The sequence below is a fragment of the Hyaena hyaena genome, unplaced genomic scaffold (assembly GCF_003009895.1).
Source record: "Hyaena hyaena isolate Hyena2069 unplaced genomic scaffold, ASM300989v1 scaffold_538, whole genome shotgun sequence".
In the NCBI taxonomy this organism is placed as follows: Eukaryota; Metazoa; Chordata; class Mammalia; order Carnivora; family Hyaenidae; genus Hyaena; species Hyaena hyaena.
In genome coordinates this window covers 299,884-318,261 of record NW_024081172.1, presented here as the reverse complement: position 1 = coordinate 318,261, position 18,378 = coordinate 299,884, and the positions used below count along the sequence as shown (strand labels likewise).

Genomic DNA, 18,378 nt, shown 5'->3' with positions numbered 1-18,378 from the left:
TCTAAATCACATGCTTGTGTTATTTTGCATGTGGTATATGTAAAAAGAAATGTCTAGTATCTTTAATCAAGGGAAGCAAGTATCAGTAATAGGTTTTATTGGATCTATAAAATGCCACAGCAATAGCGATAAGCAATATTTTAGTAACCACGGAACTTACCATTTTATAATGTTAATTTAAAACAAGTCTCCTTCAGTTAGATCCTGGCAGTGGCGGTGGTGGCTCTCCCCCTTCTGATTCTCCTTGCTATCTCCCTTTCACTTCCGGAAACATGGCCTCCACTGTGGTGGTCTCTGACGGCATCATCAAAGTGTTCAGTGACATGAAGGTAGGTGCATAAGCCCTCAGGACCAAGAGGAGGTGAAAAAGGGCAAGAAGGCAGTACTCTCCTGCCTGAGCGAGGGCAAGAAGAACATCATCCTGGAGGAGGGCAAGGAGATTCTGGTAGCTGATGTGGGCCAGACTGCAGACCCCATGCCACCTTTGTCGAGATGCTCCCAGACAAGGACAGCTGCTATGCCCTCTATGACGCAACTTATGAGACCAAGGAGAGCAAGAAGAAAGACTTGGTGTATATCCTTAGACACCTGTGTATGTGAACCTCTTAAGAGCAAAATCATCTGTGTCAGCTCCAAGGATGCCAGCAGGAAGAAGCTGGTGGAGATCAAGGATGAATTAGAAGCAAACTGCTCTGAGGATGTCAAGGACCACTGCCCCCTGGCAGAGAAGCTAGGGGCAGTGCTGATATCTCCATAGAGGGCGAGCCTTTGAGAGCCCCCTTCAGCCCCCTGCCTGGAGCATCTGGCAGCCCCAAATATGCCCCCATTCTGCCAGACCTGAGGGCCTGGGGCATCTCAGCAGGGGAACGGCAGTCTCTTCAGCCCAGTTGCCAAACAGCCCTCTCACCCCCTTGGCCTTCCTCCCTCCATCCCTGACAGTTTTGGTCTTCCCAAACCATCTTTGATCTTCTGATTCCTCTTGGGTTGAAGCAGACCAAGTTCCCCCAAGGCACCCCAGTTTAGGAGGGGCCTGCAGTGTTTTAATGGCATTCCCAATTCCCCACCTGTTCTTCCCTCTACCCATGCTGCCAACTGCTAACCTCAGTAGTGACTCTGTGCCTGTCTGTTTAGTTCTGTGTAAATGGAATGTTGGGATGACCCCTCCTTGTACCGCTTGGTTCCCCTCCCCTTTTCCTTTGGTGGCAGCCACTCATGGGAGCAGGACCAGTAAGGGACCGTCAATTAAAACACACACACACACACACACACACCTCACACAAAATAAGTCTCCTAATAAAACTCCTTTGCAAACAAAGAAAGGAATGCTCTTTTGCCCGCAAAGCTCTATTTTTACATTGCCTGATAATTAGCACTGTTTATAGCTCTCTCAAATTCTACCAATTAGAGATTTATTTGAATTTATACTTTTCCCCTTGATTTCCTTTTTTTTTTTTTTTAAATAGCACTTACTGGTATGGGAAAATCTGGAAAGCATGGATTCATGTGCTTACTTGGAAAAAGCTGTAAATTACAAGTCTACTACCCAACAATTTTATTAGCTTCTAGCCTTAGTGCATTTTTTCCATAATTGGGTTCATAAAGAACATAGCATTTATTTGTATTTAGCATTTTATTTTATATAATTCCCATGTCATTACAACTTATTTGTAAACAGTTTTTTTAATGTTGGCATGATATTCTATGGTATCAATGTATCATAATTTATTTGACCATCTCTCTCAAATTTTTAACATAGGTTTCTAATATTTTTGCTTGTATAAGTAACAGATGGTCTCTTTCAACAGTAGTTATACTTTAGGAGTGGTAACATTTTCTGGGTTATTTGTTGAAATATCCGTCAATTGCTCCACAGTTGTGGAATTACTGTGTGAAGGTTCAAGGAAGTGCTGTTGAAACTTATGGTAGGTAGGACAGGAGAAGATTGCTCTAGCAGCATGATTAGGGTCGTGTGCCCAGAGTGTAAAAAAGTTGAGAGGTAGAAGGGTCTGACAAAGGTAAATCAATTTTAATCATTGCTTACTTCCAGTCTTCTTTTCAAGAACGGGAGGAGACTCATCTATATGACACAAGCCCCTTTCTCAGGACCTAGAACTTGAGCATTTAATATTATGTTATATGGTTCAGCTATATCAACAATTATTTACACTCTTAGGGGTTAAACTAGAAACCTAGCTTCTGTTTACAAAGTTTTCCCAAAAGGGACTTACAAGCTTTTGGAATGCAACCCTTTCATCAGTTGCAAAATGTATCTAGAACAGCTGTCTCTATGAGTTTCTAGCTAATAATAAAATTTTGGTGGTTTTCAAGACAATTTAGGCACATTAACGTGTCAACAGTCACTTTTTTCATATGAAATAATGTTCCTCTTTTCCTGTGCACATCCACAGTTGATAGGTAACAAAATTTACTTTTAAAGTTAACAATAGTAACAAATCCCAATTTTACACTTTAGCTTAAGCTATTTTAATGTGGAGAGAGTTCTTTTAGAATGTCCTTTGTGAAAGAAATTCTTAGGTGCTGGGCTATGATTACCTGGAATAAATGCCACAAATACATTTTTAAAATTTATAATAAGTCCTCTCATTTTGCAGATGAGAAAACTGTGGAGATCAGAGTTGGTGACTTCCTTAATGTCTCAGGGCTACTCTACTACTAGAATTTAAAATCTAGGGTTTCTGATTCTTAGTCCACCAGTTTTTCTTTTACTCCATGCTGTCTCTTTTGTGACATAACTGCATTATAAAAAGACTCTTTTAGAAAAACACCTGCAGCCTATTAACAATCATGTAAGACAAGCCTGTTGGGAAACTATAACTTAATAAGCTGATAGTTAAGAGTGATTAATAGGACTATATTTCTTCTCTCCCGCTGTGCCGCAATAAGCTAGGGTGGGTATTTTACCATCTCAAGATGAAAAAGAACAGATGTATTGTCAGATCATAGATCATGTGTAGTCATTAAGTTTTATTATCTTTATAAAAATGTTCAATTTCAAGCATACTTGGTGCTTGGAAATATGTTTTGAATCTAATGTTGCAATACCATTAAAACCATAAACCGAGAATATGACGACTATTATTGTACACTTGTGTGAGGGAATTGAGTCTAGTTGAGTGAAATGGAGAGCAAGTCATCCTAGGTGGGTGCTCGATATGCAGTTAGTGTAGACAGCTTTCCAAATCAATTCAACAAATTTCTCTTAAATGTATTCAACATTGGTTTAGGGACTGGGTCACAGTCCCTACCCTCAAAGGAAACAGAATTAGGTTGGGCAGATGGGAGGCATATTTGAAACATTTTAAAACTGTGCAGTGTAGCATATGATTATAAAAACCAGCTACAGAAATGTATTCATATAGGGGAAGAAGGGTTTAACATAAACTGAGTATATAAGGTAGCTTCAAATATTTGGCCTAACAATTATTAAGTTGCTCCCTAGATTTGGAGACAAGTAAATTGATCACCCTGTTGATTGAACAAATAACTGAACATCAGGTTCAAAAAGATAAACTGACAACAACTAAGGCTAGTCACTGGGTTCTCAGATTTTTAATTAGTGAATTATTAGCTTGCTCAGTTCTAGATTCTAGTCATTCCTTGAGAATACCGATCTGGTAGTTTTCAGAATTTGGAGACTGTTGTGTCCATATACCAACCATATTTGAAGATGGCTCTATACTTCTCTCTGATTCTTTCTGAAACCTTACTGTACAAGTCGGGGGGGGGGGGGGCAAATTGGTATCTGCACAGTATTCTTTTATACAGTGATTCTCTTTTCCTAATATCCATGAATAGAGAAAAAAAGTAAAACTGATACTCTCATTCAAATTCCAAGATTCTGTATCCAGTGGCCTACTTCATTTGGATGTTTATTAAAAATCTGAAACCTTAAATATATCCAGAGATGATGTGTTGTTTCTCCATTGTCCCCCTGCCACCTGTCATCCCATCCCAGTCTTTCCTGTCTCAGCAAATGGGCACCACCATCTACCTCATTGTTCTAAGCTGAAGACTGAAAAATCCAGTATTTCCCTTTTTCTCATCTTCTACATCCAATCCATTACCAACTCTTGTTGAGTGTACCTGTTTAGTATGCCTTAGTCAACATCTATTGCCGTATCCAAGTCGCTCTGATCAGTTCCCTGGACTAGAGAGGTCTAACACAAGGGGAGGCAGCAGTGCATTACGGTTAGGAATATAGGGTTAGACTGGACCGCTTGGATTTGCATTCCAGCTTTCCTATTGTTAGCTGTTAGGAGCTCAGCTCAGCTGGGAGAGCGAGCTGAGCTTCAGATGTTAAGAGTGGCTAATTAATTCAACAAACCCAAAATGAAAGAGGTTAAGCCTTTAATCGCATGCTGGGATGATACATGTGAGAGTCTAAAACTGGAGAAGGTACTCTTCGCCCCGTTACATTTCCCTCATGGAAAGGTGCGCTAATCCAGGGTGAGGCACATCAACACAGATGTCGGATTTGACTCACTATTGCAGGATCCTGGGACTAAAGGCTCCAGCTATTTTATGGACCCTATTTGAGGGGAGGGTGAAGGAGGAGGGTTAGGAGTGGAAAAGTATAGGGAAAAGTGAAAGTGGAACAAAGTATTTTCAAGGTTTCCCCTTCTTCCTCTCAAAAGGAAGACTCAGGAGAAGCACCTGAATAAGGCTTCTGCTCCAGGCCTCAGATAAAGAGACCCAGAGATGAAGACACCAGACTAAGAATACAAATATGTGAAGAGCATGACTAGGCAGGGAGCCTGAGTTGTTGACTGCAACCTTCCTAGACTGGAATGCATTGGCTGTGTGCCAAGTCTGGGTGTGGGGCAGCACCCTTCTTCCACCAGGCCTGTCGGGTAAAGTCTTCGTAATTGCTATGGTCACATCTGAAAAATCATACAGGTTTTTAACCGTGAGCCAGACTCCTCAGCTATGCTACCTTGAGCAAGTTTCTTAACTGCTCTCTGCTACAATTTATAAAGGAGATGTAAAAATTATGAGAATTACATATTTTATGTGGTTTTCTATTACTGCTGTAACAAACTACCACAAATTTAGTGGCTTAAAACCACAAACATTATCTTAATGTTGTTGAGGTCAGAACATTATTGGAATAAGGGTGAAAAATCATGATTATATCAATAAATGTAGAAATACACACTTCAAAAAGTTCAACCCCTTTTGATAAAAACTGTCAAAATTCAGAATTTAAAAGAATTTCTTGATTTGATAAAGACATATTTTATACCAAAAATTCTACAGCAAATACCATATTTAATGGGGAAACTTTATTCTCATCAAGATCTGTCCAAGACAGGAATACTCAATATCACTGTTAACATTTGTCATAATACTAAAGGTTTGGCTAATGCTATGATGTAAAGAAAATAATTAAAAGTTATCAAGACTGAAAGAGAAAATTATTTGTAGATATGATTACATAAGAAATAAGTGGATTGAGGGGCTCCTGGGTGGCTCCGTCGGTGAAGCGTCCAACTTCGGCTCAGGTCATGATCTCATGGTCCGTGGGTTCGAGCACCGCATCGGGCCCTGTGCTGACAGCTAGCTCAGAGCCTGGAGCCTACTTCGGATTCTGTGTGTGTGTCTCTCTCTCTGTCCCTCCCCTGTTCACGCTGTCTCTCTCTCTCAGAAATATATAAGACATTTAAAAAATTAAAGAAAAAGAGGGGCGCCTGGGTGGCTTAGTCGGTTAAGCGTCCGACTTTCGCTTAGGTCATGATCTCGCGGTTCAAGCCCTGCGTCGGGCTCTGTGCTGACTGCCAGCTCAGAGCCTGGAGCCTATTTTGGATTCTGTGTCTCCCTCTCTCTCTGGCCCTCCCCTGCTCGCGCTGTCTCTCTCTCTCTCTCTCCTAGAAATAAATAAAAAAATAAAAAAAAATAATAAAAGAAAAAGAAATAAGTGGATTGAACAAAACAACTGTTAGAACTAATTGGATCAAAATTGGATAGCATTTGTCAATAACAACAATAACGAATCAGAAAATTTAAGTGGAAATTAGATACTACCTACAATAGCTGCTAAAACTATAAAATAAGTAATCTCTCAAAAATGCAAAAAAAAAAAGTTTACAGATAAAACCTTAAAGTTATTTAAAGACTATGACCTGAGGGTGGAGGAAAACGTTTAAGACCCCCAAAATTCAAAGTTTAAGGTGAAAAATTGCTCCCAAATTAAGAGATTCTTTCACTTGAAGGACATCATACAGAAAGACAGATGACAGATGGGGAAAAGATCATCTATAATGTCTAAGTCCAACAAGGGATTGGTATATAGAATATACAAACAAATGCTGGATGTCAACAAGAAAAAGACAGGAAACCCAGTAGACAAATGGGCAAAGGATATATGGTTAGGCAATTCACAGATGGAGAAGCCCATCTGGCTAACAAGTGTATGAAGAGATGCAAATCAAAACAGGCAAGTTTCAAATAAAAATTGGGTTACACATCAGAATAGCAAATATTAGAAAACACAAAATTTTAATGACCACATGAGAACTCTTAAGCCCTGCTATTTATAGTGTTAACTGGTAGGGCCATTCCAAAAAGAATTCTAGAACAATCTGGTAAAACTAAATATGTGTGTGCCTATGGTTCAGTCATCTTGTGCTTCATACTTGTCTATAAGGGGACATTATAACTTACTAATTGTGGCCTTGTTTAGGGTACACATTTGTACTGCTTTCAGTTTTTGTTTTAAAACAATATTGCTGTAAGTATTCTTGAATGTCTTCATATGTGCTAGAGTTTTTCCAGGAGGGTTGCTGGATCATAGGGAACACACCTCCCTAAGTTTAACAGATGATCCTAATGGTCTTCCAAAGTGGTGATCTCAGTTAATATTTTCTTTAGCAGGATATAAGAGATGAGACTACTACTAGTTCCTGTCAACACTTCAGACTCTCAGATTTTTAACATGTTGCCAAGAGGGATAGTGTGTGCTGTTACTAGTTTTCATTCTCCTTATTACTAAAACGTTTGGCAGCGTTTTTATAATTTATTGGCATTTGTGCTTTAATCTTCTATGAAGTACATTGTGGCAAAGAATATAATCTGTTTGATACCAATCATTTAAAATTAGTTGATTCTTAAAACAATGCTCCAGAATACATTCAGTTCTTGTGAATTACTGTTTACAGAGAGGCTTGAAATACTTCACTTTTTGGGTGAAATGTTCTATATATATTTATTAGATAAAGCTTGTTAACTGTATTGTTTAAATCTTCTATATCCTTATATTTTTCTGCTTGATTTTGTGAGCTATCAATTACTGAGGTCTGAGGTGTGTTAAAATCTTCAGCTCTACTGGTGTATCTGTTTCTTGTAATTCTTTTAAGTTTGGCTTTATATAGTTTTAAGCTATATTATTTAGAGCTTTACTATTTGGAATTTTTATATCTGATGGTGAATTAACCTTTTCTCATTATGCAATTTGTCTCAATGCCCTTTGTCTTAAAAGTCTATTTTGTCTGATATTAGTATCATAACATCAGCTTTATTTTGGTTATCTGCAATGGGCATATATTTTTTTCATCCTTTTATTTCAACTATTTGTTATACTTATGTCACAGAGTTCTTCATAAAGCAGCTTGTAAGTGGATTTATTTTTACTCTGAAAATCTTTACTCTTAAACACATTCATTTTAACTTAAATTTACATAATAATTCATATTTTACATTTATTTTCATGTGCTAATATTTATTAAAACATGAATTTGGGGGCACCTGGATGGCTCAGTCAGTTAAGCATACAACTTCTGGTTTCAGCTCAGATCATGATCTCGCCACTTGTGAGTTCAAGCCCTTTGTTGGGCTCTGCACTGAGGGTATGGATCCTACTTGGGATTCTCTCTCCCTGCCCCTCCCCGACTCATAGGTTCTGTCTTTGTCTCTCAAAATAAATAAACTTAAAAAAACACATGAATTTGCTTTTTTATTTATCCAGCTTTTGTGTGTTTCTCTTTTGCATCTTAGTGCTTCCTGAATCGAAAGATTTAAACCATTCAAACCAGAACATTCAGCCATTATTTCTTTGAATATTGTCTCCTCAAAGTTTCCCTAGTCTATCCTTCACGCATTCCACTTTGACTTTTGTAACTATAGGTATTTCCACTCTACCATCTCTTCAAGGTTTTCCATATGCTTGTGTCTCTGTTTCACATTATACAAAATATTCTGATTTCATCTTCCAGTTTATTCTTTCTTATCCTGTGTCTATTCTTTTGTTTAACCATCCTTTAAATTTTAAATTAAAATTATTTTAGGGGTGTCTGGGTGGCTCAGTCAGTTAAGCATCCGACTCTTGATTTTGGCTCAGGTCATGATCTCAGGGTCAGGGGATCAAGCCCCACATGGAGCTCTGCACTGGGTGTGGAGTCTGCTTAAGACTCTCTTACTCTTCCCCACTGCTGTCTTCCTCCCTTGAGCCCTCCCTCCATCGCATCCCTCCCTTGTGCATACTCTATCTCTCTCTTAAAAATAAAGGAATAAATAAAACTTATTTTTCATTTCTAGAAGTTCTATTTGGTTCTTTTTTGAAACTTCCTTTTTGTGTTTTTATTCTTTTGTTCTTTATTCATATTTTAAATTCTCAGGCACATAGTTTATTGGAGGAAGTGAATCCAGGGAACAGAAGTGCGGCTTTAGGGAAAGTAAAACAAGGAAAGGAGGGAAAGCCAATATAAGGGTACCCTATGGATTGATCTTCACTGGGGGCAACTGGGATTCAATTCCATCAGGACTTCTGAAGAGCTTGTATCTCAGAATTGTCCACTAAAAGAGTGAAAGATGAGAGCATTTATCCATTAACTTTCACACTCCATTGGTCAAAGGTTGCCCCAGGATGGCAATGTTCCATAATTCCAGATGTGTGTGCATGAGTGCCTACTTGACTTCTGAATACATCCTAACTGACATGAGAGAAGCCCAGGGATAGAGAGCAAGAGATAAGTGGAACAGCTGAAGCAAAACACTACCAGATCACACCTGTCATTCTCTATTACATAATTATACTCTCTTGTGTCTTTGGGGTCTAGTTCTTATAATTTCCAATGACCCTATACTCATGGTCCTTTATTTATGAGTTTTGTGATACTCTGCTCTAGATTTTATTCTTTGGTAGTTTATCTGTGGGAATTCTTTGGGAATCAACTTTACAGTTGGCCCCTTTTGAGTGGGGTTGCTTTTGATTCTTCCAGGCATCGGAGTGCACTACCAACACAATATAATTTTAAACCACATTCCCTTTTTTAAAAAAAAAAAATTAGGGTTTATTTATTTTTGAGAGAGAGAGAGCATGAGCTGGGGAGGAGCAGAGAGAGAGGGAGACACAGAATCCGAAGCAGGCTCCAGGCTCTGAGCTGTCAGCACAGAGCCCGATGCGGGGCTTGAACCTACAAACCGCGAGATCATAACCCGAGCTGACGTCAGACGCTTAACCAACTGAGCCACCTGGGTGTACCTAAACCATATTCTAAACCTGAAGTTTCTTTAGCGCCACTCTGGTAGTGTAAATTTGGACTAGGAATCCAAATAAAGGTCTGTTTGTGGTTATGAATTCTTAGGAGAGATTTTTTTGTCTTCTCCTAGCACCTATGCATTGAGAAATTAATTTTTCTTAATTATCTCTAATGTAGGAAGTAGATCTGTGGGTCACTGAAGTCTCCTGTTAGTCTCCCCACTGCAGTCAGGCCAGCTGTGTCTCCATGGCCCGTGACCCTATGAGCAATCAAAGATCAAGGTCTACAGTATCATTGAATATTATCAGAGTGAAAATTGACTTTGGGGTTCAGTTTGCCTCTCTGGGCCCACATTTTCATGTGATTTTTAGGCACCTCAGTATTCCTTACTTTCTTGCCAGTTTATTAGTATGTTTTAAAAAGTATTTTTCCTTTTAATATTATGTTTTGATTTTGGGTGTTTTCAATGGGAGGGTCAAGCTGCAGTTACCGCCCGAGATGGAAATACTCAATATTGTCTTTAAATCAGAAAAGCAAATGAAATTTCTCATAATTCAGGAAGTCTTTGCAAATTCATCATTACTACTACACAAGAATCAGAGCACAAGTTGGAGAATCAGTTTGCCTGAGTTGGAATGCTGGTTCTAACATTTACTAGCTGTGTGGTAATAGGTAAGTCAGTCAACCTCCATTGCCTCAATTTTTCATGAGAGTAGCAGTGCCTGCCTGCTTCCGAGGGTTGTGACGAGAATTTAATAAATTAGTATACATAAAGCACTTAGAATAGTGGAAAATATGAAGTGCTCAATATACATTAGCTATTATATTACTATTATTGTTATCCTTCCAAACTTATCTTCTAGCCAATCTATCCTTTCATTGCCCTCTGAATGAATTGAGTATGGATCATTATTTCTCTTAAAGCTCTCCTCCAACTGTTTGAGGAGGTCATTCTCAAAGAACACCTGTGCCATCACTTAGGGAGAAATTTTAGCCCAGCCTTCCATGAGATCCCACTCATTACTGCTGCCTCCCCATCTATTTTGTTTCCTTAGTGTAAGTTTGTTAAGAGTTCTCTGTGGGGAGCAGAGGGAACCTGAAAGGGCTGCCTTATTTGGGGACAAGACTCTCAACGATGCTATCCCACCCTCCCCCACCTCTCCTATTATTCCTAACACTAGAACAAAAGCTCCAAAACCAAGATTTACAGCATCAGGAAGACCTCAAAACCTCAAGCCATCAGCTCTAGGTTTGAGTTCTGTTCTGTGAATTACTAATGAGGTCAATATTACCGTGTCTATAGACCTCTCAAGTATCATTGCAATAATTAAACAAGAAAAGGTACTTAAAGATCCTGGGAACTGTAAAACCCTGAATTGGTATGAGCATTAAGAAGTTAGGAATCCTTGTTTAAAAGATAAGAGGTGATTAAAAAAAATAATAACCATGACAAACCTTTATTTACATCTAGAGGAATGGAGCACCCTGTTGATAAACGCTTGTTAACATGATGTAACACGAAGTCTAGGTGACATAACATCATTAAAGATGAACAGACATCACCACACACAGCAGTGTACTCCTCCCCAGACCAAATGCAGTGATTATTAGCTTATGCACGAGAGGCTAGAGTTTGTGTGTGGACACAGGGTTCAGCTGTATGTACTAATTCCCCTAAGTGCTTGTGACACTATGTCAAGAGTTCAGCGGCTGAGTTTCACATAGGGCAGTGTGATTCATCAGGATTATTAGGATCCTCCTGGAATAACTTCCCTGAGTTGATTGCCTTTGACAGATCAGTTTGCTTAGATTAAAAAGCAATTGCTGCTGTCTAGTCAAATTTAAACACTTTGGCTAGAAGAAGCTGAACTCTAACTCTGTCCAGTAGATAGAAACACCTTGATGTGAAAAACACATAGAATGTAGTGATGTAAAGAGAAAACTGAGTTAGCAATTCTCTGGGGTACAGTTTTGTAATAATGTGAGGGAGCATAAATGCCAAACAGAAATGACCCCAGGCATATGTGAGGGGTTTTAGTAGCAACTTTACTTGTGCCCAAGGTACTGCTAAATCAGTAACAATGTTTGAGGTACCACTCTGGTCCACCTTCATACAACATTCACTACCATTAGATTTAGAGTAAAAATGATCCATCTTCTGGGACGAACAATGGAAAATATTTGGGGTATAGGGATCTCCCCCTTTCCCTTTTCTGAACAGACCTAGGAATTTAATAGAAGAAACAATATTATCAAGTGGGCTGAAGTAGCAGTATGCTAAAACTTCAACTATCTTTTAAAAAATAATTGGGATACCTGCTTTTAGTGAAATTAATGCTTAATGACTGGCATTGCATTCCCAGCCTGCATGAGTTGTAGACAGAACACAGGCTGAGATGACATCCAACATATGTCTGGTGGGTCAGCAAATAGAGTATTGAAACTAGTGTTAGAGGAAATGTTCCTATACACCATCCCTTGCATCACAGCTTGCTTTTATCTTTAGGTTTCTTGGTATCTTTGAATATGGAGGCTGACTGGGATGTTTAAAGTGGAGGACATGAGAAGCCTGGCTTTATGGGCTTCTCTCATGAATTTAAGTCCCCTGAGAGTATCATCCTTACATGGACCCAGGCTACAGAAAGCATTGGTTATACAGTTTTAATTTTAGTTAATTTGTAGTGAACTTTTTGTCCACAGAGTACTGTTGCCATGTCATCTATTAATACATCTATTGGAGTTATGCAGCCATCATGATTTAAGCTTAGACAATTTTTATCACCCCAAAGAAACCCAGGTATCCACTAGCAGTCTGTCCAGCAAAACACTGTTTACCAGTAATCAATGCCAGGAGAGGGCTCCAACTACATGGAAGATAGAAAAGATCATTACAGTGACAGCCAACTGGTATAGAGTCCAAACACTTTTGCCCACTGAATCTTGGTATCAGAGTCACGAAGGAAAACAGAACATAGCTAAACACTGGATGGAACAATGCTTTTACTCACCCAGAGAAGAGACAGCCTGGAACTTCCAGAGGGACCTGGCCAAATGCAGTACCACGGAGTACACCAATAAGAAGTACACTGTGGAACAGCACTGTGCAATGACAGCCTGCCAGCTTGCTGGAGGGTACCTGGGACAGGTCATCCCCAACCTCTTCTGCAATTATATCCGTGCACCTAGCAGGCCTGAAGCCGACCCTGTGAAGTAGCTGTAGGCCAAAGGCGAGGGTGACTACCATGACATGTGCCTCCAGGGTTGTAGGGAGAGTGTGGGCTCAGGAGTTACTGGCCTCCTTGAGTGGTGGGTCATCAAGCTGCTAGACTTCCCCGCCAGCTGCCACCTGTTGCTGATATATGCTCTGAGTTAGCAATAGCTCTGGGCCAGGGACAGACAGAAACCCTATAGGTGGAGCCCAGCTGCCCTCACTCTCTCCTGGGAGCAACTCCACCTCTTCTCTCTCCTAAGCAGCCTCACCCCCTGCTCTTACCAGTCTTCTGGGTGTTGAGCTCTCCCTCCTAAAATGCCAGGTAAAGAACTTTGTGTTGGGGGCCTGAGCTTCACCGGGAACGGGAACTTGTCCCTAGGCCAGTCCCTTGCTTCAGCCTGGATGTCTTCCTCTGTGGGGGCCCTGGCCACCTCTGGCTCCTTGTGGGGCCCAATGCCCTCCTCAGTCTGCCTGGATGTGCTGGTTTCTCCTCATCCTCATTCTTCCCACTGCTCCTGTCGTACTTCTTGGGGTGCAAGCAGGTCCTCCCTGTGGTCTCACAGACCAAAGCACAATAGCTGGAAAGGTGGAGGGAGAGGGCCATGAGCCGCACCCAATCATAGGTAATGTAGCTGTCAGTCTTCTTCAGGCCCAGGATGCATGGAGCGAAGCAGGGCTTGTTCTCATAGTGCCGCATCACCGTGCGGCTGTCCCAGGGGAAGAAGCCAAACTGGAACAGGTTTTTGGTGACACTTAAGACAACGGCCTTCATCCAGAAGTGCCTGCTGGGCCGCTGGATGGACAACATGGCCCACAGGAAGATGAACATGGGCGGCGCCGGGAAGGTGGCCGAGGCGGTGACCATGTGGCTGAGGACGGTGAAGACGTAGCAGAGCAGTTCCAGGTGGGCGACGTGCATTGGTAAGTGGCCTTCAGCAGCCTCAGGGCCTGGCCCTGCCTCACCGCGAGCCGCTGGGCCTTCTCCAGCTCCGGGATACATAGGTGCCTGGCGAGGAGAGGCTTAGTAGCCATGCGCCTACGGCTGCCGGTGTGGGCCGGAAGCTCCACGGTCACACAGGGAGAGCCACCAGCTTGGGACCACCTCCTCCTCGCTGCTACTGCTGCTGCTGCTGCTGCTGAGCGGCTCACCTGACGCTGTGCTTGGTGCAGCCCGGGCGTCCGAGGGGCCTGACGGCGTGGCCTGGGCTCTGCTCTCCTACAGCTGGCCCTGCAGGCGCTGGTGTGTCTGCCCCGAAGAAGCCCTGCGAGCGGAGTTGGCACCCTGCGCGCAGCACGTCGCTCACGGCGCTGTGTGGCCGCACTTAGCTGTGCGGCCAGGGCATCGTCCCGTGCACCAGCTCAGGCTCCCGGCCCCCTTACCCAGGAACCGCAGCGTGCTCGGCGCTAGGCTCTCGCTGGGTCACGTGGCTGCGCCAGGCCTTCTGCGGGCTCCGCCTCTGGGCGCACGCCTTCCCCGGATGCAGTTGTCCTGCCGGCCCCTGCCACTGCTGCCTCAGCACCGCCAGGACGTCGTCACCTGTCCCTGCTGTGTCATCTGGAAGGCGATCTGTGCCCCAGGCCTGGAGTCCTCGACTGGGCCTCCTTGCCCCCCTCACTGTCGGACTCGGACGGAAAGTAGCCCCGGGCGGAAGTGGATGGGCATGGGTGGTTCGACGACAGCCACCTCCACTGTTACTGCGGTGGGGAGAGCCTCTTGGGACTGCCGGGCCCTGGCTCGTGGGTTCGGGACGCTGGGTCCTGCCTGGCTTCTCCTGCTTGGCGCAGTTGCGCCAGGGACTTTTCTGGTTTGTGTCACAGGTGGATGTTTTTGAGTTTGGCAGCATGGTAGACGGAGAAACTCCTGGATGCGTGCAGGGCGGGGGGCCTGGACCTTGTTCTCGTTATGCAGCAAGTAGTGACTGAGGAAGATACAACAGGTAGCAGAGGCAGTCGCAGAGGACCCAGCCTTCTCCACAGGCAGCAGGCAGTCCTGGGTCCTGCCCAGCCTCTCCTTAGAGTCAGAGTAACTTTTGACTGGGCACACGAGGCTGGGTGGCCCAGAAGTCGCTTTGCATTTACTCCACAAACACACAGGACAGGAACAAGAGCATGTTCTTGGAGATGATGATGGAGACTTTGTAGAGCATGTGGCAGTCCCGTGGCAGGAGGCAGGCACGCGTGGCCTCTTGCAGCTTGGTGCTGAAGAGCAGCAGTATCAGCACGCTAGTATGCAGCCTAGCTTGAAGATGCTGATGTGGGCGGCCCCCTTGACTAAGGCCAACCAGAAGAGGAATGAGAAGATGGCCACCTTCAGCATGTTGAGGTAGGACCTGCAGGGAATGAAGTTGGGCATGGGTTGGGCTCCGCGCCCCTCCCCCCTGGTCCCCCAGGCTCCAGGTGGTCACTGTTGATGCTGACCACCCCTCAGCGTGCCTGGTGGAAAACACCTGACACTGGTGGGAGGTGCAGAGCTGCAGGAGGAAGTCATTTATGAGCTTGGTAGAGTTGTGGGCCCTGTGGAATAAATTGGGCAGGTACTCCACTTGTGTGTGGAGTTCACAAGTATGGCCTGGCCCTAGTGCCACAGGTAGTTTATGAACAGGAAGGGGAGAATGCCCAGGTAAAGCAGGTATTGGTACAGCAGTAAGAGTACCAGGAAGAGGCAGTACTTGGGCCAGAGACCCAGAGTGCTGGTGGGTGAGGATGGCCATGCTGGATGACCATGAAGTTCCTGCACTGCCAATACATGTTCACAGTCATCAGGAAGATGCCCAGCCCAAGTTTGTAGAAGAACTTGATACAGCTGAGCAAGTCCTGGCTTAGCCACTGGAGAGTGATATCATTTGTAGACAGCAGGGGCCAGCAGGTGTTGTGGATGGTGATGTGCCTGGCATTGGTACGTGGTGGCCTCAGATGCAGCAGCAGCAGAGTCAGTAGGTGGTTCTGGATGTAGCCCAGGTTTGGAAAGCCCTTCCACACTCCCAAACAAGTTAGCAGGGTTAATGGGCCTCTGGTACAGCAAAAACTGATTCTTTTTTTTTCTTTCCTCTGCAAGTTGGTGCTATTGAGGAAGGGCTCAGTACAGTTTCTGGAGCACTCATGGGACTGACGATCTCTATAGACAGTCTTGCATATGACAATGATGCAGATCCAGACTAGACTGGCAGGAAGCCATGGGCCAGAAGTGGGGGTAAGGCAGGGTGAAGGCCCACAGCACAACCAGTGGGAGGTTCATCACTAACACTTCCTTTGGGGCCATCCAGACAGTGTACAAGACTACCAGCTTGAAGATATGCAGCTTTAGCAGGTAGCACAAGAACACCTGCATGTTGGTGAGGACACCCCGGAAGCCAGGGGTCAAGTTCAACAGCTCTTTGTCCACCTGGCCCCACTGTTGGCTGTCGCTTCTGGGACTTGTGTGGCTTGGTGGGAGCCAGCTGTGCTCAGCCCTTTGTCCGTGGAGACCTACTGTTTCCCCTGCTGCTGCTGTTCCAGTGGGGTGCCACTTACTACCCCTGCCTGTGAATCCAGCATAGGAGGTGGTGCCAGGTCAGAGGACATGCCTCCGACTAATGAGCTACATTCAGGGCTGGTGGAAATAGTACTGTGCAGGATGAAGGGGAGCAGGAAAATTCCAGGGATGAAGGTGCTAGAGAAGAGCTTGGATGTGCTGAGCTGTTCCGGGCTCAGGTCCTCAAACTGCTTATTGCCCGTCAGGTTGTGCCAGTATATGGTGAAGTTGTACAGCTGGACAGTGTAGACAGTGATGAGCACCATCATGGTGTGGGCTATGCCCAGCCACCAGAACGCTTTGAGCAGCTCCTGCTACAAGCTATGTATAGTAGATGTGGAAGAGGGTAAGGCAGAGCAAGAAGAGGGACACAGAGACCATCTTGTAGACGATGAGGCAGCCGACAAAGCCGACCACAATGAGCTGCCATCAGACAGACATGTAGATCCAGTACTTGGCACAGACACCTGTGACTGGCTCCCGCAGACTCTGAAACAGCATCTGCATGAACTCTGCATCTGCCATGGTGATCCCCATTAGTGCAGTGGGGCCTTCACCTTCAGCAGCTTCTTTTCCTTTTTCTCTTCCTCCTCCTCCCCCTTCCTCCCTTCTTTCCCTCTTCTTCTTCCTCCTCCTCCTCCTCTTCTTCTTCTTCTTCTCCTTCTTCATCTTCATCTTCTTTTTAAAATGTTTATTTATTTTTGAGAGAGATAGAGCATGAGCAGGGCAGAGAGGGAGGGAAACAGAGGATCCGAATCAAGCTCCACACTGACAGCACAGAGCATGATGCGGGGCTCAAACTCATGACCTACAAGATCATGACCTGAGCCAAAATCAGATGCTTAAGCAACTGAGTGACCCTGGTGCCCCTAGCAGCTTCTTTTTGACAGGGTGTAGCAGGAGCCAGAAGGCAGGAATGTACAGCACGATGGCACCAAGGTTTAGACAGAGGTAGCAGGTGTTCTCTAGCCCCAAATGGCCAGGCTGAGAGGACCAGGGTGTTAGGGAGCTCGGGGCACTGCTGCATGGCCCACATGTAGTGCAGGCCACATAGTGCCAGCCTGTAGAGCAGGATGGAAGGTGATCAGAGCATGGCCAGCTGGTGGCAGCTGCACATGGTCCAGATGAGGCAAGCCCAGAGCAGCAGCACAAAGGCATGAAGGCCAGCCGGCTGTGGTAGGTGATGCTTGCTCCATACTATCATGGCTGCTGGATGGGGCTGTGGCCAGTCAGGCTGTACCTTATGTAGTTGTCAATCTCTGTGTCAGATCCTATGAGCATCATGTGCTGGGCAGCCTCCTCTTTCATGGCAGCGGCAGCCCTGGCCTAGCCCTGGGCCACAATCCACCTTGGTCAGCTCCACCTGTCTTTCTTCCTCCCCCTGGAGCTTCCTTTCTGTGGTCCAGGGTGGTATATGCAGAGCTTCAAGAGTGAGATTCATTACCTCGACTACAAGACATCTGAGGCCCTAGAAGAGGTCTTCAGGAGGCTGCAGTTCAAGGTCGGGGGTCTGGATGAAGATGATCCCTTAGCCTTATTCAACATGATTGAGTACTCTGAGTGGGCCAAGCTTCTCAAATCTTGTTCAGTAAGCACATTGGCAGTGGGGGCTGGCAGGCTGCTGAACAGGCCTCGGGTGTTACACCTGTTAAACTGTAATGCAGGCGTCCTAAGATGAGCTCAGGAAGGTGAGCTCCCATGGAGCAGAAGGACAAACGCTCCCTTGATCTTGATTTTCAGTGTGAATACACATTGTGAAAACGGGTCCTCATGATCCTTCTGATATTTTGGGTTTTAAGGAGGAGGTGTCAGAAGAGTTATCACAAGGATGACTGGCTTGTGGTGGCCAAGTGTTCTTAACAATGTTGCTTTGTGATCCTTTGATGTTGCCTCTTCGTATCATTGTGAAGCAGAATTCACCAAGCATTGGATTATTCATTCACTAATAGGGAAGGAGAGTTGGGATTAGACAATCAGGGGATAGGTTAGTTTTACCTTACTGATAATGTGTTGTTGCCATGGTAAGGCAGTTCTGCTTTAGTACAAGAGGAACCTCCCTGTCATTTTTAAGAATCATAATTCTGAAATTTACTTTCACATCAGAGAAGTGTTCTGAGCTTCACACTTATGAATTCTATTTTGTTAATGCTATTAACATTTTT

The 18,378-nt window shown here is 44.1% G+C and overlaps 2 pseudogenes; one reads left to right on the top strand and one right to left on the bottom strand.

Annotated features, from left to right (window-relative positions):
- Positions 1-272: 272 nt before the first annotated feature.
- LOC120247673 lies at positions 273-936 on the top strand (annotated as a pseudogene).
- Positions 937-13,202: 12,266 nt separating this feature from the next.
- LOC120247672 lies at positions 13,203-17,524 on the bottom strand (annotated as a pseudogene).
- Positions 17,525-18,378: the final 854 nt, after the last annotated feature.